The sequence below is a fragment of the Callospermophilus lateralis genome, chromosome 15, assembly GCF_048772815.1.
Source record: "Callospermophilus lateralis isolate mCalLat2 chromosome 15, mCalLat2.hap1, whole genome shotgun sequence".
NCBI classification, from domain to species: Eukaryota; Metazoa; Chordata; class Mammalia; order Rodentia; family Sciuridae; genus Callospermophilus; species Callospermophilus lateralis.
This window is the reverse complement of record NC_135319.1, coordinates 20912579-20935298: the sequence shown is the minus strand read 5'-3', so window position 1 is coordinate 20935298 and position 22720 is coordinate 20912579. Positions and strand designations below refer to the sequence as shown.

Genomic DNA, 22720 nt, shown 5'->3' with positions numbered 1-22720 from the left:
GACAAAAAATAAGGAAGTGCTCAAAAATAAATAAAAAACACCCACCCTGAGTTATGTATATTAAAAGCATACAGGAGTGCACCATGATCAAGTAGGATTCATCCCTGGGATGCAAGGCTGGTTCAATATACGGAAATCAATTAATGTTATTCACCACATCAATAGACTTAAAAATAAGAACCATATGATCATCTCGATAGATGCAGAAAAAGCATTCGACAAAGTACAGCATCCCTTTATGTTCAAAACGCTAGAAAAACTAGGGATAACAGGAACTTACCTCAACATTGTAAAAGCAATCTATGCTAAACCTCAGGCTAGCATCATTCTGAATGGAGAAAAATTGAAGGCATTCCCTCTAAAATCTGGAACAAGACAGGGATGCCCTCTCTCACCACTTCTGTTCAACATAGTTATCGAATCACTGGCCAGAGCAATTAGACAGACGAAAGAAATTAAAGGCATAAAAATAGGAAAAGAAGAACTTAAATTATCACTATTTGCAGATGACATGATTCTATACCTAGCAGACCCAAAAGGGTCTACAAAGAAACTATTAGAGCTAATAAATGAATTCAGTAAAGTGGCAGGATATAAAATCAACACACATAAATCAAAGGCATTCCTGTATATCAGCGACAAATCCTCTGAAATGGAAATGAGGACAACCACTCCATTCACAATATCCCCCCAAAAAATAAAATACTTAGGAATCAACCTAACAAAAGAGGTGAAAGACTTATACAATGAAAACTACAGAACCCTAAAGAGAGAAATAGAAGAGGATCTTAGAAGATGGAAAAATATACCCTGTTCATGGATAGGCAGAACTAACATCATCAAAATGACAATATTACCAAAAGTTCTCTATAGGTTTAATGCAATACCAATCAAAATCCCAATGGCATTTCTTATAGAAATAGAGAAAGTAATCATGAAATTCATATGGAAAAATAAAACACCCAGAATAGCAAAAACAATGCTAAGCAGGAAGGGTGAATCAGGCGGTATAGCGATACCAGACTTCAAACTATACTACAGAGCAATAGTAACAAAAACAGCATGGTACTGGTACCAAAACAGGCGGGTGGACCAATGGTACAGAATAGAGGACACAGAAACCAACCCACAAAACTACAACTATCTTATATTTGATAAAGGGGCTAAAAGCATGCAATGGAGGAAGGATAGCATCTTCAACAAATGGTGTTGGGAAAACTGGAAATCCATATGCAACAAAATGAAACTGAATCCCTTTCTCTCGCCATGCACTAAAGTAAACTCAAAATGGATCAAGGAGCTTGATATCAAATCAGAGACACGGCGTCTGATAGAAGAAAAAGTCGGCTACGATCTACATACTGTGGGGTCGGGCTCCAAATTCCTCAATAGGACACCCATAGCACAACAGTTAATAACTAGAATCAACAAATGGGACTTACTCAAACTAAAAAGTTTTTTCTCAGCAAAAGAAACAACAAGAGAGGTAAATAGGGAGCCTACATCCTGGGAACAAATCTTTACTCCTCACACTTCAGATAGAGCCCTAATATCCAGAGTATACAAAGAACTCAAAAAATTAGACAACAAGATAACAAATAACCCAATCAACAAATGGGCCAAAGACCTGAACAGACACTTCTCAGAGGAGGACATACAATCAATCAACAAGTACATGAAAAAATGCTCACCATCCCTAGCAGTCAGAGAAATGCAAATCAAAACCACCCTAAGATACCATCTCACTCCAGTAAGATTGGCAGCCATTAGGAAGTCAAACAACAACAAGTGCTGGCGAGGATGTGGGGAAAAGGGTACACTTGTTCATTGTTGGTGGGACTGCAAATTGGTGCAGCCAATCTGGAAAGCAGTATGGAGATTTCTTGGAAAGTTGGGAATGGAACCACCATTTGACCCAGCTATTCCCCTTCTCGGTCTATTCCCTAAAGACCTAAATAGAGCATGCTACAGGGACACTGCTACATCGATGTTCATAGCAGCACAATTCACAATAGCAAGACTGTGGAACCAACCTAGATGCCCTTCAATAGACGAATGGATAAAAAAAATGTGGCATTTATACACAATGGAATATTACTCTGCATTAAGAAATGACAAAATCATAGAATTTGGAGGGAAATGGATGGCATTAGAGCAGATTATGCTGAGTGAAGCCAGCCAATCCCTAAAAAACAAATGCCAAATGTCTTCTTTGATATAAGGAGAGTAACTAAGAACAGAGTAGGGACGAAGAGCATGAGAAGAAGATTAACATTAAACAGGGACGAGAGGTGGGAGGGAAAGGGAGGGAGAAGGGAAATTGCATGGAAATGGAAGGAGACCCTCAGGGTTATACAAAATTACATACAAGAGGTAACGAGGGGAAAGGGAAAAATAATACAAGGGGGAGATATGAACTGCAGTAGAGTGGGTAGAGAGAGAAGAGGGGAGGGGAGGGGAGGGGAGGGGGGTAGTAACGGATAGGAAAGGCAGCAGAATACAACAGACCCTAGTATGGCAATATATAAATCAATGGAAGTGTAACTGATGTGATTCTGCAATTTGTAAACGGAGTAAAAATGGGAGTTCATAACCCACTTGAATCAAAGTGTGAAATATGATATATCAAGAACTATGTAATGTTTTGAACAACCAACAATAAAAAAAAATATATAAAAAAAAAAAAAATTCTGTCATCTGTATTTTTACTCTTATATTTTCAAGGCTGGTAACATTTGCTCTTCTGTAACTATAACTAATTTTGAAATAAAAAAAAACCTTACTATGTAAAAAAAAAAAAAAAAAAAAAAAAAAGCATACAGGAGCCAACTAAAGAGCTCCCAAGTAGCCAAATCAAATAAAGCAACAAAATAAAGAAGCATTGAATTACAACTCAAAATATAAAATAACCACACATTCATACTGACATAAATGAACAGATTACACTGGAGAAAAGAAAAATCTCCCATACTGAAGAATTTAAAATAATTTATATTTAGAATATAAATTATAGATTTTTTAAGTGTAAGCAATGCAGCCACTTCCTCCAAATACAACAGTACAGAAAGAAGAAAACAAGTAACTCTAAAGTGGAAAAATGTGACAAACATTTTCTGAACCAAGGGAAGAAGGTCAACATCAACAGTCATAAATTATATTAATAGTATGTGGTCTTGATACAATGTAATGAAATGATACTTTATCTCTGTGATCTTCCTTCCAAGAACTTGTAACCCCAAACTAAAAATGAGAAAACTGTCAGACAAATTTCAATAAAGGGACATCCTACAAAATACCTAAACAGTGCTCCATGAAACTGTCAAGATCATCAAAAAGAAGGAATGTCTAAGAAACATAGCTAAGAAATCCTAAGGAGACAGGATAACTATTGTGATAGCTAAGTATGATATCTTGGATGGAATATTGTAACAGAAAAGGGACCTTAGATAAAGACCAGAAAACTGAAAAAGAAAGGAAGCTGAAAACACGGTGAACTTCAATTAATAATAATGTATCGGGGCTGGGGATGTGGCTCAAGCGGTAGCACACTCGCCTGGCATGCGTGCGGCCCGGGTTCGATCCTCAGCACCACATACAAACAAAGATGTTGTGTCCACCAAAAACTAAAATAAATAAATAAATATTAAAATTAAAATAATAATAATAATAACAATGTATCACCAATGTTTGATAATTTGAGATACTGAAAACAGGAGAACCTGAGTGGGAGATAAAAGTGAACTCTAATATGATCTCAATTTCTCTATAAACACATAATTCCTAAAACCAAAACCTGTTTAAAAAGAAAAAAAAAAGGAATAGTGATTGAAATGATTATAAAACAAGAAAAAAAAACCCTCTGTGATACTGAGAAAGTTATTTGGCTATTATTAGAGGTGACTATTAACCAATTCTCAGAATAAAGGGTTGGTATATTGAAGGGCAATAAACAAGTAAGCATTTATCTAATCTTGTTAGGAAGCACTAGCTGACAAAGGAAAATATTTAAACAAAAACAAAAAACAAGGAAGGTTGACTAATAGATGCAGAAAAACCCAGTTAGATAAAGCACTATTTTGCAATCCCAAATGAAATAACTGATTCAGACACAGTTAAACAACAAATGCTAAAAATATCAGGTAAAAGGCTGCTGGGAAATGGAACATTCAGAGGCAACCAAAATTATACCTCATTGACCTATAGCTAATTGCGAAGCACAGGAGTGGGGGCAACCCATCTTTATATTGAATAGATATGAGGAATATTACTTAACCAAATGATCACAAGACAACCTGATGCCTGTATTATATGTTAATATAACATACATAAGAGCACCAAAACTAAAAATCCTAAACATAATCCAGCTTTTAAACCCCACCCACCTATTTTTAGGAAACACATTGCCTAAAGGTACAATTTAAAAATCATAAGAAAATAATTAGACAAATCTAAAATGTAGGAACATTCTTAAGACAATTGGCTGGTCTCTTCAAGAAGCCAATGTCAAGAGGGGAAGAGCAGAGGTGTGAACAACTAATTGCATTGTTAATAGTGACTAAAGCAACAATAATCAAATGCAATGTATAAACTTTGAATGAATCATAGTTGGAGAAAACCAGTTACAATTTGACCTTCTGCAAGGAAAAAGGAGGAACAGGAAGGCAGAATAGAACCTTCCAGTGATAGTATCTCTCTCCCACTTCCTAAGAATATCAATACACTATCCACAAGTGAAAATACCTTCACAAGAAGCAAAGAAACCAGGTGAAACATCACCATTCCCATTTGTAGCACAAACTGACCTATTGGAGGAACAATTGAAAAATCTTGAATGTAGACTATACTGTATTTTTAAAAATTCCTCCTTAAGTATGACTCATGTAGGAGAATGGATTTATTTTTAATATATGCTAGTAAACTGCAGCATTTATAGGTCAAATGCTGCCAAAAAAAAAATAAAAAATAAAATTATCTGCTAAACAAGTGCTCACTGTAGTGTTATTTCAATTTGTACATACGTATGAACATTCTTAATAAATTGGGAGTATCACAGAAAATAAAGTCATGTAAAAACATGGTGTGATGATCAAGTATAACAGCAGATTCTATGGACAGGTGTAACACAGAAACAGATTAATCTTAAATCAGTCTCCTATAATACATATACTGCAGGAACATTAGCAAGATAGTGAGATGAAAAAAAGTTAATCAGTTCAAGAAACAATTCCTATCTTCTAAAAGTTTAACATATCAACCAAAACTCTACTGATAAAGACCATCTGAAATAGAATACTTCAGATTGATTCTTATTTCTCAAGAGAAGATAGAAGAGGGCTGGGGATATAGCTCAGTTGGTTCAGTGCTTGCCTTGCAAACATAAGGCCTTCAGTTCAATCCCCAGCAAAACACACACACACAGAAAAAAAAAGAAAAGAAATAAGAGGCAACAAAAGAAATACTATTTTTCCTCTTCAAATATAATAATAGTTGAGTGTGTTAGAAAATTGGTAATTTTGAAATTTAAGCAATATGAGAATGGGTTGAAAAATCAAGGACATGAATTAACTTATAAAGACTGTAAATCCATTTACATACACATAAGATGACAGTAATAGTACATCAAATCAAAACTAATAACATTTTATGTATCTAATGGGATTCTATAGAATTAAATTCTCTCTAGTCCCTTACAGTACTAGTTTAGCTGTATTGCAGAGATACACTGCTATACAGCATAACCATTAGTCCAGCTCCAAAGCTGACTCTCCCATTTAATAACTCAAGAGGTTATTCTGGGGTTTCTCTGTGGAACAATTTTTAAAATTTTGCTCAACATGACTTCTCAATACCCCCTTTACAATACTTAGAATTCTACTGTCTTTTAACTGTAATGATGGCATGCCAACAAATGTGTCAGCTCCTTTTTATTTGTGATTGTCGAGATCTCACTAATAGACATGAAAATGTTAGCCTACATTTATTTCTTCTGAACTTTGCAAAAATATCTAGATAATTTTTTCTGCCATTTTTTCCTCCCTTTCCAATTCTTAATCCTATTTTCCTTGTTTCTAATAATTTCTATAATGTGTAAAAAGCAGTATAAAAACATCTTACCTGCAGGAAAAATTAAAAACACATACACTAGAATTTTACATAGGTAATCTTATGACATAAATCTTCATCAGGCTAACAAATTACTTTCCTTATGATGGTGAAATGGGTAATTTAGATCAACTTTCTTCCTGAAGCATCTAGAAAAACTGGATACCACCTTCCCAAACCCCCAGGAAACACTAGGAAAACCAAACTAAAAAATCTATTTGAAAGAATCAGAGTGCTAACAAAGTAGTTAAAAAAAAAAAAAAAAAAATATGGAGACCAAAATATGAGAAAGTAAGGAAATCTTCAGAGGTAAGCCTGACATCTGGGACCATTCCTCCCAAACCAACTCCCCATAGGCATCTGGCATAAAAGGTAGTGGATAAGATGAATCTAAACCTTCAGCAGATTCTTTAAGGCTAGAACATGATAAATATTACAGTTAAGAATCCAACAAAGTATAGGGGTGGGGAAATGGGCTGGTAATACTTCTGGCTTTATGTTGGGACTCCAAAGGGTTATAGCCTAGAAATAAAGAAGACATAAAATAGACCAGCCTTTCCATACACCAAGGCCTAGTTTTGAAACATCTTAGTCTGACTGGATTAATATTATCCAGTATCACTAGTTCTATTAGCTAGTTTCTGCCCAGTATAAACGAAAATTCTCTCTGGAAGGAGACAGCATCATTCTAAAACCTTAAATTATCTAATTTTTCTCATGCAATGTCTTAAAAAACATCCAAGTAATGAGTTAGGGACATATAAGTGACACAAAAACCTACAGAAAAAATGCAGATAATAAAGTTATCCAACAAACAAGCTTAATATATTCAAAGAAAGTTTTTATTTTAAATTGAGAATCTTGAGAGAATGGTCACCTACAAAACTCTAACTTCAAAATTTCAAATCTTATTTCACTCAATAATCCTTACATTAATCTCATTGATTCTTTAGAAATTCTCATAGCTATTCCAAACCTTCCTTACTGCCCTTAAGTCCAAACCCACCCTAAAAGAATATTTTACCTATTAAAATAAGAAAAATCACTCATCCACAGCAGTGTCCTCTAATCTGATTTCTCTGTTTGTTCCCTAAAGGGATCATACCCCATTAAGTTGTTAAGAGAGTAAAATATTTTAGGAAGCCACATCTCAAATCAGAAGTTTTCAAATATTTTACACCATAACCCATTACATATACATCTCTGTGTTATCTGTCTATAAGTACACTCACACATATGAGCTGCAATAATCAAGACTGTGGCTTGCATAAAGACATAATCAAGAGTCCAGAAATAAACACATTTTTCCCCCACAAGAATGACAAGACAACTGAGTAAGAGTAGTATTTTCAATAATTAGTGCCAGGATAACTGCATGTATACATGCAAAAGACTGAAATGGACATCTTCCTCATACACACACACACACAAACACAAACTCAAAATGGACCACAGACTTAACTGTAAGAGCAAAAACTATAAAACTCTTAGAAGAAAACAGGAGGAGTTGTCATGACCATGAGTTAGATAATGGTTTCTTATAATAATGTACCAAAAGCATAATCAACAAAGATTAGAAAAAATAACTAGATCAAAATAGATAAATTCAATTTGGTTAAAAACTTTTATGCTGTAACACTGCCATTGAAAAATTAAACAGACAACCCCTAAAATAGGGAAAACACAAATCACACATCTGATAAGGGACTTTAATAAAAAGAACCCATTTTTTTTTTAGGTGGGAAAAGGATCTGAATAAATATTTTTCTCAAGAAGATATTCAAATGGCCAAAAAAAACGTGAGAAGATACTCAACATCATTAACTATCAAGGAAATGCAAATTAATACCACTCAAGATAGACAATAACAAGTTTAAGTAAGCTGGGAGCAATTAGAATCTCTGTACCCTGGGAGAAAAAGAAAATGGTATAGCCACTGTGAAAACAGCTTGGTAGTTCCTCAAAAGAAATGAAAATATACAACACACAAAAACTTGTGCACCAATGCTCATCACAGCATATAATTTTTTGGCTAATTATAGATAGCCAAAAAGTCAAAACACCACAAATGTCCATCAACTGAAGAGTGGATAAACAAAATATTGTTTATCTGTACAACAGAACATTTTTAGACCATAAAAAGAAATGAAATGGAACCCAGTGGTGCCACCTGTAATCCCAGTGGCTCAGGAGGCTAAGGCAGGAGGGATCCTTAAGTTCAAAGCTAGTCTCAGCAACTTAGTGAGGCCCTGTCTCAAAAAAAAAAAAAAAATTGCTATGCTATCCCAAAAGTATTATGCCAAGTAAAATAAGCCAGTCACAAAAGACTACATACTATTACATAAATCCACTTGTATAACGTATCCAGAATAGGCAAATCTAAAGAGAAGTACATAAGTGGATACTTGCAGGAAGTGGTCAGGGTAAGGGAGGAATGAAGTGTGATTGCTAACTTGAGTATGAAGTTTCTTTCTGAAGTGAAAAACATATTCACAAATTAGACTGTGATGATGACTACATGAATACAGTACTTAAAAAAAAACTCTCTATACTTCAAATGGGTGAACTGTAATAATATGTGAATTATACCATAGTTTGGTATTTTCTATTTCATTTAAAAGTATAACACAAGTTGTGATCTCCTAAATTCATTCTACAACATACCGAGTCATGACTAGCAATTTGAAAACCATTGCCACAGAATCCTATAACACTAGAATGATACCTACAATCTCCTAATCCATCAGTTAACCTCAGTTATCAGGAAAGGTCCAACTCTCCCTGGTCATTTATTAATCCCTGAATTCCCCACCTCCATATTGCTGGGTACATCCTTCATTTTACCCAATTCCTTATCCCCCTTAACACCTTTACTTGGCCTTCTGGAATTCCTAATTTGTAACAAGCAAATTTAACTAGTATGTGAATTATATCACAGTCTGGTATTTTCTATTTCATTTAAAAGTATAACACAAGTTATAAACTTATCTTTCCTTATTACCATCCATCCCTCCCGTAAGTTCTTCCTCCATTCATAAAGGACTTTAGCAACTAGTTCACAGTACATATCCTCACTCCCTTCACCACTTGCTAACTTAACCATTCACATAGACTGACCCTTCTTATACCCTACCCTCAACCCTTTTTGTGCTAGGGACCAAACCCAGGGCCTTGCATGGGCTAGAAAAGAGCACTCTACCACTGAGTTACATCCCAGCTCCCCTGTCTTCAATTCACTTGTCTCATGACATCCACAGATGTGTCCCTTAATTCCACTTCAGCAGCCCACACCCAAGTTCATCTGGGCATGAGCAATGACAGTAACCGTTATCCTTATGAAATCTCTCCCAAGCATCATCAATTCTAACCAGGGCACTCAATCCTTCAGGTTCACTTAACTCTCTAAACCCCTCAATAATTTAAATTTTCTAATACCTCAATGCTATCACTTCCATAGGACATGGCCTCACTTTATCTTTTGATTTTTTTTAGCACTATTCACAGTAGATTTCATGGTTCATCATTACTCTTCTAAGTACTCTAAAAAGTTTTCCCTTGACCTTTTCCCTTGACCCCATTTCCTTCTCTTTACTGCCCCAGTATGATGGTTTCTTTTTGTATGTCAACTAGGCTAGGTTATAGTACTCAATCATTAAATCAAACACAAATCTAGGTATTGTGATTTTTGTCGTTGTGGTAATATTTACAATCAGTTGATTTTTAAGTATAGAAGATTATGACTCGAAATGTGGGCAGGTCTCATTCAATCAACTGAAAAACTGTTTAAAGTGAAAACAGGTTTCCCTAAAGAAGATGAAATTCCTTCACAAGACTACAATATTTTCTCCTCTCTAAAAAGTTTCTGGCCTGCTTTACAGATTTCACATTTGTCAATCCTCATACCAGCAAATTCCTTGCAATCTCAGCTGGTTTATCTATCGGTTCATCTATCTATATGTCCTGCTGGTTTAGACTAATAAACCTGGCAAAACCTCACTTTAATGCTGGGGAACAATATCACAAGATTAGAATGATAGATACCACTTTAAATTCAAGATTTCAAACCTCAAAAGAACAATCAATACTTCTTGTCAATTGCTTCAAACTCTGAACACTCTCATCCCTGTCTGTCCATGTGAATCTTCTGCTTCACTGACAAAACATAAACTAGAGATGAAAACTGTGAATATAAACCCTCATCTTCCAAACACCAAAGTTCCTTGGAAGAGTACACATTGTCTCCTTTCCCTCCTGCATTCCCTCCTTTTAATAAAAAATCTCTCTTCTCTAACAAGGACCACACTCTCTACCTATGCTCTGCATTCCCTATCCTACACAATTTCATTCTGTCTCACCTTCCAGACCCCACATTTTCCTTTACCTACCAACCCACTGTTTTGTTTTACTTGTTTTATCTTGAAAAAGCTATCTACATCCACTGTCAGCTTTGTTCTTTTCTCACTCTTCAAAACAAGTTTTCATTCATTTTTTTATATAAACAAACAAACAATTTGGCCCCTTTCTTCCCATTTTAATAAAACTGTTCCATCAAGTTTACCAACAACTTCCCACATAATCTCTCTGAGCATGTGTCCTAGACTATAAAATGGAAATATAATGGTGCCTAGGGTCATTATGGGATGTTTAAACAACATATGTAAAGCACTACAACAGTACCTGAAATATGATTAGCAGAGATTAAGTATTAGTTATTATATCATTTGGATATTTGAGATTCTTACTTTCCTTGGGTTCTATTTTTTTGTTTATAGCTTACTCAACAATGTGTGGGTCCTTGAATAGCAAACTGCTTCAGCTTTTGGGGGAGGCAGGGAGAGGTGGAAAGATACAGAAAATAAACTATATCCTCTCCATTAAACAATAAATCTCTATGATTCATTCAAGTATCTTCAATCAACTATCATAAAACTTCAAAAATATAAGCTACCTCAAACCAAAGAAACAAATCATACTCCCTCCACTACTTCACCCTCCTCCATATTTTTCTATTTGCTGATTTTCGTCAAGATCATTTTCTAAGCACAACAACTTTCTATCTGCATTCATTCACTCCTCGTTTGGAATGCTCACTGTATGTACTGTAACAGCAGATTAAGCTGTATTTCAGGAAACCATCTCTCGGTGCTATGCATATAAAAAGCAGTCAAAAAATACTACTAGGTATTTAGAACTTATTATTAGTAGCTAATATGCTATTTGGAACTGAAAAATAGACTCAAATGAAAAGGTTAAGTTTACTATAACATCATAAGCGACTATAAAAAAATTCTTCTATTAAAAAATCCTAATGGCAATTGAAGTCATGTAATTGAAATCAATCATAACTGGGGACAGGTCAACTTGAAAGGATATGTGAAAACTCTTGTTGGTGATGGAAATGTTCTATATCTTGAAATACAATTTATACAAGTGTACATATACATTGGCAATCTTTTATTGGGCTCTACACGTATAATGTTTGTGCATTTTACTATATGCAAATTCTACCACAATAAAATGAAAAATTCAATGATCTCAACAGAAATAGCAGAGAATTGGCAAAGAAAGGGTCCAGACTAGAGGGTCTGATTCTAAAAATGTATATAAAATAAACAAAATACAAACCAGAAAAACAAGTCTGAAAAAGAACTGAAAGAGAATTCACCCTACCAGAAAGTACAATATAAACTACGATAATTAAAGCAGGATGGCTTGGTTCCTAAATGGGCAGGTAGGTCAAAAAAATAGAAATGGTCCCAAACCCACAGGGAAATTCAGCAATGATCAAGCATTTCAAATCAGTAAGACAAAGATGGGTTACTAAATAATGTTGACACAACTGGGTGATCATCTGGCGAAAAAAATCAAGGTTGAACCCATGTATAATATCTTTTTTTTTTTTTTTTTTTTTTTTAAATTTACCATCATAACCATTTTTTAAATTTTTTAATATTTATTATTTAGTTTTCGGCAGACACAACATCTTTGTATGTGGTGCTGAGGATTGAACCCAGGCCGCAAGCATGCCAGGCGAGCGCGCTACCGCTTGAGCCACATTCCCAGCCCCATGTATAATATCTTATCCTATAAAGGCAAACAGCAACTTGAGAAACAATATTTCAAAAAAAAATAGCATGGAGCTGTTTTTAGTATTAAAAATAAGTCCGAAAAGTCTAAGAAAATGAGCAAAGCAATAGAAAAATAAGCAAGATTAAGGACAGTTAACAAGACAGAAAATGCAAACATCCCTTAAAAGATATTTAATCTCAGTTATAATGACAACAATTAAAGAAGCAGGCTTTCCTTACTAGGTGCTGGTGGAATGGAAGCTGAACAACCTCTAAGGGCTACACGTTGGCAATACACATCAAAATTGTAAATGCACACACACTCTGACCTGGCAATCCACCTCTGGAGATGTATCCTATATGTTTCTATACATGTGTGAAATGATATATATGCAAGGAGACTGATTAAATAACCTAACTGTACACTTAAGTGAACATAAAAAAGAAGTTAGTTAATTCAATGGTACACATGTATAATGGTGTTTAGAACTAAATGTTTATGTTCCCCTAAAGGTGCATGTTGAAGCCACTTGAAGGTGAGACTTTCAGGAAGTAATAAGATTTAGAAGAGGTCATGAGAGTGGGGCTCCCACGATGAGATCAGTGTCCTTATAAGAAGAGGAGTTCTTCCTGGGGTTCTCCCTGGCTATGTGAGAATACAGGGAAGAAGGCAGATAACTGCCCTTATTGGACAGGGCTCTCTGTTCTTAAACTGCGAGAAATGCATTTCTGTTGCTTGAGCCACCCTGTCCATGGTGTTCTGTTATACAGCTCAAACAGATTAAGACAAATGGAATATCATAAAGCTGTTTGCACAAAGTATGCAACAACTTAGATAAAGGAGTCAGTAGAGAGTAAGGGCCAGTGCGCGCATGCGCGCACGTCACAGTACCTCATCAGCAAGACAAAAATCCAGGAATAAAAATAAAAAATAAGTCTTAAATAAGTTTAGTACAAACATATTTGGCAGTGAAACCAGACAAGAATTGGCAAAAGGCTTTATAATTTTTATTCATCCCACTTATTATGTTATTTATGCTTTCAATACAGATTTGTTAATATGTTTGATTACAGGATGCCATCAACTCCTATCAGAGATTTTGGATAATATGGTGGATTCACTACATCATTTTTCCATAATTCCAAAGAGAAACTGGTACAGCGAGAGGAATGAGAAGCTGTGCTCCTTTTGTGTACAATATGTCAAAATGCATTCTACTGTAAAATTAATTAATTAATTTAAAAAAAGAGAGAGTTAAAGAGAAACTAATTCTAAAAGACATCTAGACAAGGATTTTGCACAAGGGATTATACACTTCTCTGTATTTACTTGCGCATACAAAAACCATCTTTGGAAGGATTCATTGGAAATTTATCACCATTTCCAGAGGGAGAAACTAGGCAGTTGCACATAATGAAAAAAGAGACTCTCTACTACATATCTTTTTAAGTCTTGGGAATTTTGAATCAAAGTGAATGCAGTAGACAGTCAAAAGTTTAAATGAACTTTTAAATTCTCAGTAGAATCAGAGAAAATCAGACATTTCAATTTTTGTTTGTTTTGACTGCAAAGTGACTCCTTCTCAAGTCACAGCTTTCATTCATCTCACTGTTGGTTGACTCAAATGGTACCTGGGAGTCAGAGTTAAACTCTGTGGCGAAACCAGGGAAGGATGAGTTACTATTCCATTAACAGCTTTTAGCAAATAGCAACTTCCCCCAAGTTTTGAAGCCTCCAGCTAAGCAAAGAAAGTGTGGCTGTTTTTTCATTCTAATATCCTCAAAAATAGGTGGGTGACAGGCTACATATAGCTACTTAGCAGCAGAAAGCAGTGAAACCCATACTTCTCATACTGGAGAAAGACTTATAGATAAATGCTCCCAGATCTCGCTTTAAGTTTTCAGAGGCTCGATTTAAAAGTTTGAGGACTACAGTTAGTATCCTAGTAGCATATTCTCTACTATATGCTGTTCATACTTTTATTTGTTTTAATACCCTGTTGTATTTCAAAATGAACTTGAAGCCATTATACACTTTGCCTCTTCTTATGATTTGGTCTTTGACTCATCTGTACCACAATCTCAACCACAACCAGAAATTAGAGAAGACATCTTGCTTTCTGTAATTTATCAAGTATTTTTAAGGGCAGGCAAGAAATGCTAAAGTTTAGAAAAGTTTCCCCAGTGGCAAAAGAAATTCTTAACAAAATAACTAACATTTGCTTTGTGTTAGAACATAATGAATGCATTTATAATCTTTTCTCCTATCAAATTATACTCATATCCCTAAAGGTAGAGATTGATTTCAACATCAGTGTAGAAGCCAGGCTCCCACATTACTTACTACCTGGAGTGACACAGAGTGATTTCTCAATAAACAATGCCTGTTTAAAATCAGTGTCATTTCATAGTTGGTGTCCTCAAGAAGAAACAAGAAATGTTATGTTCCATTACCACACACAAAAAGAGAGACTCTGGAAAGTGCTTAATGAACTGCTGTAGCTACCAAATTTATGACAAGTCTGAAATCTTCAGAGTCAAAGACCCCAATAACATTAAAATTTAAAATGCATGACAGCATTCAACTTTCTTCAGATATGTTACATGATAAAGCTATCCCCAGTCCTGGATTCCTAGTCCTTTAAATATCTGTCAAAATAAACCTAGGAACGCTTAGGTAATTCTCTGCTATGGGAAAGGCTAGGAAATAATGAAACAACATTGTATCAGAGAATGTGGCAAGTACTTTCGAACTTTATTTGTTTTTGGAACAGTTTCAAATTTTAAGACAGAAAGGATTAGTGTACACAAGTAATCTTAATCAATTCAGATTTGATGAGATAATCAAATTTTAATCCCCCCATACAGAGGGAAGCAACTGGTATGTTCAGAAGAATTTGTGCATCAAAATGATTTTTAATTTACTTGTCATTTTGCAATTGTTCAAAGTTAAAAATAGTAAGTGAAAACAAAAACTAAACTTTCTTGAATGCTTATATTACCAATCAGGCACTTAACATTCAGTACCTGATTTAAATCTCACAGTCCTATGAGTTTATGTACTATTATTGTTCTCATTTGACAAATAAAGCAGGCCCAAATGTTACATAATCTTAACTTGCTTATATCACATAAAGTGAAGTCTGGGCTGGTTTTAACTTTCTATAAAACCTGCATATTTTAAATAAATCTGATACACTACTAAAGGGGTTGTAGGACATAGAGATATCTGCTGTATTTGTGACATAACCCACCACCTTGAAAAAGAATGTCAGCTAATGTTTTCCAAAAGGCCTATGAAAACACACTCTCACTCACACACACATATTCATTTTCTCTCTCTCTCTCTCTCAAAATCAATTTCAATGGAATTTGGCCTGCCCAGAGATTTGAAGTAGACTTCTGTTTGGGAAAAGACCTCTCATACATCTTTTAAAAAAATATAAGTTCACTGTTTAGATACACCTTAAGTTCCATCCTCAATCATAAGCTTCTTGGGGCTAATGAAATCTTCATTTTCCCAACTTCCACAAAGTTTCTGAGAACATCAAGTCTTGTCAAAAGGCATTATGCTGCAGGATAAATAAAACCTACCATTAAAAAATATATTTTAAGGTGAAGCTTTTTATTTTATAAATCTGTATATTAAAGAAGGAAATTAATAATTTTCCCTGCTTCTGAAATTTCAAGGGTAATTTTGCTTGCTGTTTTGTGTTTTGCAGTGCTAAGAACCCAGGACGTCATATATGCTAGCTAGGCATTCCACCACTTAGTAATATTCCTGTTCCCTTATTTGCTATTTTTTACTGGAGCTCCTGATGAACACCCAAGAAGGTCCCTTTCTGTAAATTTTCTGAAGAACGACCTATCTGGGGAACAATCCTTCTATAAAAAAGTTTTGACAGTTTGTTTACAGTTCTAAAACCAAGAAGGTTAAACAACTTGCCCAGTGTTCCAGAGCTTGTTCATGGCAAAATCCAAGAGTAAACCTAGGTCTGACTACTGGACTGCTTTAGTTCCAACTACAGAATGACAAGATGACTCTTAACCTGGAGTGCTCTACCAGAGAGCTACAGTTCTTTTTATTATTATTATGATTTATTTTGCAATAGGCTAAATTGACAAGGATAGCCTTGAACTTGCCATCCCATCCTCCTGCCTCAGCCTTCCAAATAGTTGGTATTACAGATGTGCATCTGGCATGCTAAAACCACTCTCATTTCAATACTCCTGTTGCCTTTTAGGTAATAAATTTTCTTTAATCACAACAAAGTTTCTGAAATCAAAGATAACTCGTATTAGAGTAAGAATTCAACGCTTCTAAATGTTCAGGTAAAGAGTCCATGACTAAGACAATATGCATCACAGATCACTGAAATAATCAAATGATTCATATCTAAAGCTACATGTTATAATGACTTCCTTGAGCTACATGAATCAGAAAGGCTACTACCATACCATTGACCTGACCTCTAGAGAACTGGCATCTTCACGTTAGACATTGTTTTATTCTTCTACACGAACTTAAAGCATCTCAACCATGTAGATGACTCAAATACGTCAAAACTCAATCCACTGGTAAAGCAAATCAACAGCAAGCAGGTCCAACAACCTCATAATCATCATCAGTATATTCTGTGACTCGTTATTGAATAGTGAATTAATTTTTTTCACTAAGCATCAGTATCCTCAGAGTCATTTCCATAATATCAGGCATGGAGCAAATAGTTAAGATTCTAACATTATACATTTTGGTACAATTTATTCTTATGCTAATTTCCTTTCCAAGTGGCATTTCCCTCAGGATCTAAAGGGGTCTGAAGGATTTAGTTCCCTATTTGCCAGGACACTTAAAGAGAGACCTTTTCAAATTCATTAGAAGAATTCTGTTCATATATTTATGAACAGGATCAGTACTCTATCTTCCTTTAAAACATAATTTAGACTGAAATGTGGAGTAAGCCCTAACAGGTATGGGATTTCTTCTTGGATTGATAAAAACTTTTGTAATTGGTGATGATCAATACACAACTTTGTAAATACAATAAAAATCACTGAAATGTACACTCCGAAATGGTGAATTTTATGGTATGTGAAATAAATCTCAATAATTCTGTTATTTTTTTTAAAACAGCATTCAGAAAACAATAGTTTGCATAACCAGTGAGCTACTGCCTAAAGATTTTTTATCAGTAACACTTACTGAAATCTAACATAACTAGTAAATCAATGAAAGTGTGGTGTCTCAAGATTTCCAGCCCATAATTTAAAAATAAAATTATCATTTTCATATTCCTTCATTTCCACTTTACATTAAATAAGTTCATCTTGAATACATTAACATCCAAAACAAATGCTGAAACATATTAAGCAGAGGTGGAAATGCACTATAACTTGAATAAATTGATATTATTTTGAGTTTCAGGTCATATGCTTTACCAATAATATAAGTTAAAACTTAATTTCTAATAAGTATTTCTGAAATGTTATTAGAATAAAGCAATAAGTGTTTCTAAAATATTAGAAATTAAATGCTTCTAATAAAACATAAAATTCTTCTGTTCTAATTTTCTAGTTAAAAATCACCCAAAAAACTTTCCAGTAATATTATTTCCAATAATATTCGCAAAGGGATTAACACAATCATTTAGATTCCTAAGCCAATACCTCTATGTGTACGTGAGTATCATTTACCTATAAATGCTTGGGACCAGAAGTGTTTCAGATTTGGGGGGGTATTTGGGATTTTCCGATTAGGACACTCAACTGTAACTGTATGTATACACATCCCAACCTACTTTACTTTATTAATCATATTAATAATATTCAGTTGGGTGAACACCTGTAATCCCAGGTACTCAGAAAGCTGAGGAAGGAATCACAAATTCAAGGCCACGTTTGGGATCTTAGCAAAACCCTGTCTCAAAACAAAATGAAAAATAAAAAAGACCAGGGAAATAGCTCAGTGATAGAGTACCTTGGGTTCAATCCCCGATACTACAGAACAAACTATTTAGGCAAGATTTTATTTTAGGATAGGGAACAGCCTTGAAGGGATAGGAAAAAATAAAAGACACCGAAGTGATTCAAACCCCTATTGTCCTAAGAGATAATGTTATGGTATTAACTGATTATTTAGCCATCAGTTGACAGTTTTATGAAACTTTCACAACTTTTTAAAGGCTTGATTTTAAATATTATCAATTATAAATAGCTTTTCACAAACATCCAACTCTCTTTGAGCACTTATTATATCCCTGGCTAGGTGGTGGAGAAAGAGACATATAAGACAAACCTGCCCTCAAGGAAGACCCACTTTGATTGCTCGCTTTTGTCTGGCACTCACTAAAAATAAACATATTCACTTATAGTACCCAACTTCCTAGGTTTAAAGTTAGTCACAATAGGGAATGTGGGGCAATCATTATAAATGTCTGGAAAACAATAAAATTAAAAAATAAAAGCTGTTGTACGTTTTGACCAAACATAACTATGCTTACAAACATAAAATTACACTTGAAATTCCACATACACTGCTAAAAATAAATAAAACCAGTAAAATGACCCAAAGTATAACCGTCCCTTCCTTAACATACATCCCTTATAAAACTGTCTCATTTAAAGGTACATCTATATTTCATTCAAAGTATTCTCTTCCATTCGAGGATATTTCCCTTTACCTTCCGAAAGCTCCATCTGGATACCGTACTGAACAGTTGCTGAATGAATGAATGAAATAAACAGATGTTCTAATTGCCACGGAGGTATTTGCTGGATACTTATCTCAAAACACAAAGGGCTGACAGACTAAAATTCTACTGGTAAGATCACTGAATTTCAGTGGTAAAAATAGTAACCAATGGACTTTGTCTGATACCCTGTAGTCAACATGTTATTAAATTCACGATAAAGATCCGATGGGAACTTTGGGAAATGAAAATGCAAAGTATGTGTCACAGTACTTTAAAATGGATTTGGTTCGGCCATCTCTGGATAGAAAACTCAAGTTCCTAGACAAAGAGATGATAGGGTGGGGTGAAAAAGTCAAAAGGTCAACACCAAGTGACCCTCAAGATAAATGCGCGCAGACCACTGAAGCTCAGGGCGAGCCTGATAACGCACCTCCCGCCCCAGCCACCGGCCGGGTTCTCTTGCAGACCAGTGCTGGAGCCCACCCAAACCTTTTTCGGCATTGCTGCCTGCATTCGCCCAGGACGTTAACACAAAGAAACCACCGAGAAACAAAACATGGTCCCGTGGGTGCCGGGCGGGAATGGGGGCCCGGAGACCCGAGCGCTCTCCCGGTTACCCGCCCCCCGAGGAAGCAGCCAGGGCGCGGCGGGCCGCGAAGGCGCCTCGGTCCCGACCTTCGCCGAAGTGTTTCAGAACTTGCCATCCACCCCCCGCCCCCGCTCCATTTTCTCCTCCAGACGTGGAATCGGGACCTGAGCGAGGAGGGCGCGCGAGGACCGGCGGGCGGAGCTCTGGGCGTCAGGCCGGGCGGGCGGGCGGCCCGGGTCCCGCGGGCCCACGCCCCCTCTGCTGGCTCCCGCCTCCCGGGCAGCTATTGTTCCCGCGCCGCCCCCGCCCGCCGCGCACTCTCGCCCCCACTCCCGGGAGGGGGTCACGACTGAGAAGGCGGCGGCGGCACAATAACATAAACACCAGGGGGCCGCCGGGCACCCCGGCCCTGCGGAACCCGCCGCACTTACCCCGCAGCGCAGCAAAACGCAATAGTAAAGACCCCAGCGAGGACGGACACTGCCCGGGCGTTCGCCGCGGCCGTTACCCAGCGCTGCTCGCGGCTCCGCTCTCCGGGCCGCGTCGTCCGGCCTTGGCCGCTCCGCTGAGTAACAGGGACGCGAGCCGTCACTGCGCACGCCCGCCCACGTCATCGCGCAGAGCCCCACCCCCGCGCCTCTGAGCGGCCCGGGGGGCGGGGCAGCCCCAGGGCCCGGATTGCGGGGGCGGAGCCCGCAGCTAGTGGGCATGGCTACACTAGCGGACCAGAAGGAGTTGGCGGAGTTCGCTTGGAGCCAGAGCTGCTAGGAGAGCCTGCACAAGAGGCTGGTTAGGGGCGGGCAGGGAGCAGGAGGGGCGGGCCCGGAGCTGGCACGTGGCGGCGTGTGCCCCAGACAACGCATCTGGCTCCGGGCGGTCTGCTAGTCACAGCCTAAGCCTCCAGGGCGCCTGGCAGCAGGGTTTGAGGGTGAGGTGACTTAGGCCAAACCCGCCCGGTGAGCAGACACACCTGTCTGGGCACACACCTGAGACAAGAAGAGTTTGTTACCTTGAACGATAATATGTTCCATTATGAGGACACCTGTCCCGGGATTCAGCCATCTATCAGCAAATAAAATGTGCTGGACATCGTCCTAGAAAAAGCCACCTCCTGATTTTCCGTAATCCACCTCTTCCAAGATTCTTGGTATTACCTGATTTACCTCTGAGACCGCAGAATGCGAGCAAATGTTAAGTTATAGAAGTGATAAGTTGGCAAACCCCTAAACATCCAACAATGGGTAGAAAGGCATTTAAATTACTATCATCCCCGCAATATAATACATTTTAGTATTTTAAACGCCATGTGTTCAAGGAGTTCTTACCAAGGGAAACTGTTCACGGTATACCATTAAGAGAAAGAAGTGAGTATATATAGATTGCTCCCACTTATGAACTACACACACACACACACATACACACACACACACACACACACACACAGTATATACATAGAAAAGACTGGAAAGAAATATACCAAATTATTTTAACAGTGGTTCATCTTTGGAGAAGGGCTTTTTGTTTCGCTCTTATACTTTGGGTATTTTCTCGTGGTTTCCCAAAGGAATAGTTATGTTCACAATAAGAGATAAGTTACTTTAACAATATATAAATATTACATGTTGAGCTGGTCTGTTTCTAGTGATCCTGAAATAGAACATGTGTAGGCATTCGCTCTCCATTTCTTCCCTTCCTCTCAGCCTTTATTTCCTTCCTTCCTTTATTTCTTCAATAAATATCATATGCCCATTCTCTGCCAGGCAATATTTGAGTGTGGCAGTACAATAAACTTACAGATTTAATCACTTGTATGAAAATAACAGTAAAAATGCAAAACTATCACTGTTATAATACAAATTGTTAATAACACATAGGATTATGAAACTAATTGATATGATTAATAAATCTGGAAAATGTTTCCCTGAGGAAATGCCCCTTGAGTTGAGAACAGATTTGACCAGGTAGAGAATAATTCTGACATAGGTAACTTCACATTCAAGGGATCCTCTGATGAGAGAGAGTAGGGTAAGTTGGAGAAATTGAGGCAAGACCAACTTTGCCAGAGGTGAAGAAAGAATGATCCATGAGATAAAATTGAGAAACAAAAGAAACTAACCTAGAACAGCCATGCTGGCCCATATTAAAAATCTTTTTACCTAAGTGCAATGGGAATACATTGACATGTTCAGCAAAGTGGGTAGCATGATCAGAATGACATCCTGAAAAGATTTGTCATTGGAAGGAGGCCAGGTGGATTGATACAGATGGCAAAAAGTGGAGGCTTAGTCTCAGATGATGATCACAGAAATAGTAAAGGAGAGAATCTTAAAACCATTTAAAAGACCCTTTGCAGAACTTACATATTCTGCAAGCGATGGGTTTAGGTAAGGCAGCAAAGAAGAGGGTTTCATGAAGGAAAATTCATAGGTTTCTGTCTTGTGGCCAAGAATGGATGTCAGTGCTGGTTTACCAGTATGGAAATCTTGGAAGAGGACCAGGCTGAGGTGGAAAAATCACGAGCGCAATTTCTTTGGTTGTTTAAAGATTTTTGAAATGCTCAAAAGAGATGCTAAATTGGTTGAAGGACAGAACTGGAGCTCAGTTAAATAGGAAATGAATAATGTACAGAGAATTAATCCAAGTCTGAGGGACAGGATAGTGAGCAAGAAGAAAAGATATTGTGGAGGCAGCCTGGACTTCAACATCAAATGGCCACAAGAAGCAAGATGAGCAAGTAACAGAGCTGCTGGGAGAAGTAGAAGAAAAACCAGGAAAGAGGGATTCAGGTTGAAGAGAGTGATCAGTACTATTAACTATAATTGGAGGACTGAAATCCTGAAGTATGAGAACCAGGAGTGGATTAGAGAGGACCAAGGAACAAGTGGGAGATGAGAAAGTAGAGGTGGTGATTATGGATAAGCTGGGCAGTGAAGAGAGACAGACAGGAGCATATTTACATCTGCTGGGAAGACTCTATGGAGAGGGAGAAGCTGAATAAAGAAGGAGGAGAAGAAATAAATATGAGTGTTTCCCAAGAGAGCAGAAAGTGTGATTAGGCACACAGGTATTGGCAGGTACTTCCTACTGCCGACCAGACACATTAAAGAGGAGATAGCAAAAGGCAATATAACTCATAGGACAGTTACAAAGGGAAGGGAGTTGCTAGGAACAGAGTCCAGTTCTGTAATCCTGTTAATAACAGGGAGAGCTTCTGATTTAGCATCAGCTACCATTGTCAGTTTCTGATTATCTACATGTAGAAAGAATAT

At 36.9% G+C, this 22720-nt stretch overlaps 1 protein-coding gene across 3 annotated transcripts in view; it reads right to left on the bottom strand.

The window, feature by feature from the left end:
• Positions 1-20021, bottom strand: part of Mapk8 (mitogen-activated protein kinase 8) — a 119462-nt gene extending 99441 nt beyond the window's left edge. For all 3 annotated transcript variants that reach the window (XM_076835368.1, XM_076835367.1, XM_076835369.1), the window contains exon 1: positions 19883-20021. The gene's annotated coding sequence lies outside the window, so the exon portion shown is untranslated. The remainder of the gene's footprint in view (positions 1-19882) is intronic.
• Positions 20022-22720: the final 2699 nt, after the last annotated feature.